A 1,216-nucleotide genomic window follows, 5' to 3' on the forward strand; every position below is an offset into this window, starting at 1 on the left:
GCAAAGACACAGAGTCCCCGTATATTCCATTTTCCTTATTGCTGACACGTTAGGTTGATGGGTACGTTTGTTACAATTAACGAACCAATATGGATGAAGTCGTGTTATCTAAAATCCATGCTTTATTCAGATTTTCTTGCTTGTTAACCCACATCCCTTTTCCGTCCTAGGAGGCCGCGTTAGACTTAGTCGTTATGTCCCCTTAGGTTCCTCTTGGTGGTAGTTTTTCAGACTTCCCTTGTTTTTTTGATCCGGATGGTTTTGAGGAATGCTGTCAGGTGTTTTCTAGAATGCCCTTTGACGTGAGGTGTTTTCATTCTCATTTAGTTCGCTTTGACTTCTCTCGAGACTTCTCCGATCCATGTGTTATTTAGAAATGTGTTGTTTAATCTGAAAATAATTTGGGATTTTCCATCTATTTTTCTGCTGCTTATTTCTAGGTTAATTTTATTGTGGTTTGAGAACATACCCTTATTTCAATGTTCCTTTATTTATTTATTTATTCATTCATTCATTTATTTATTTTTAGGCGAGGCGACCCTTAGTTGACCTCACAGATCGCAAGGACCTTGTCAACTTACAATCGCTCTTATTTTTTATTTTATTTTTTACGCCTACAGCACTTGGTCTTCCTAGGTGGTCTCCCATCCAAGTACTCACCAGGCCCGACCCTGCTTAGCTTCCGAGCTCAGACGGGATCGGGCTTGTTCAGGGTAGCATGGCCGTAGACTAATAATTTTTAAATGTGTTAAGATGTGTTTCGTGGCCCAGAATCTGGGTGACTGCTGCGTGAGAACTTGGGGCTGTTGATTAAATTACGTCTGTTAAATCAGGTGGATCAGCGGGCGGCTGAGCTCATCTGCATCCTCGCCAACGTGCTGGGATTATTCTGAAGTCTCCAGCCATCATCGTGGGTTTGGTTACTTCTTGCAATTCTGTCCATTTTTGCCTCGGATATGTTGGTGGTTTGTCATTAGGCGTCTAGGTGTTTCGAATGATTATGTGTTTGTGGAGAATTGGCCCCTTTATCGTTATGGAATGTATTTATCCCTGATAGCTTTCCTCGTTCTGAAGTCATCTGTGTCTGGAATTACACAGTTCCTCCGGCTTTCTCCTGATTAGTGTTCATTGCCTGTGTCTTTCTCCACCCCATTACTTTTAATCTGTCTGTGTCTTTATGTTTAAAATGGGTTCCTCGTTGACAACGTGTGGTAGG

The 1,216-nt window shown here is 41.8% G+C and overlaps 1 pseudogene; it reads right to left on the reverse strand.

Annotated features, from left to right (window-relative positions):
* Positions 1-611: 611 nt before the first annotated feature.
* Positions 612-730, reverse strand: LOC120603054 (uncharacterized; annotated as a pseudogene).
* Between the last annotated feature and the right edge of the window lie 486 nt (positions 731-1,216).

Source organism: Pteropus medius, unplaced genomic scaffold (genome assembly GCF_902729225.1).
Source record: "Pteropus medius unplaced genomic scaffold, Ma_sr-lr_union100, whole genome shotgun sequence".
NCBI classification, from domain to species: Eukaryota; Metazoa; Chordata; class Mammalia; order Chiroptera; family Pteropodidae; genus Pteropus; species Pteropus medius.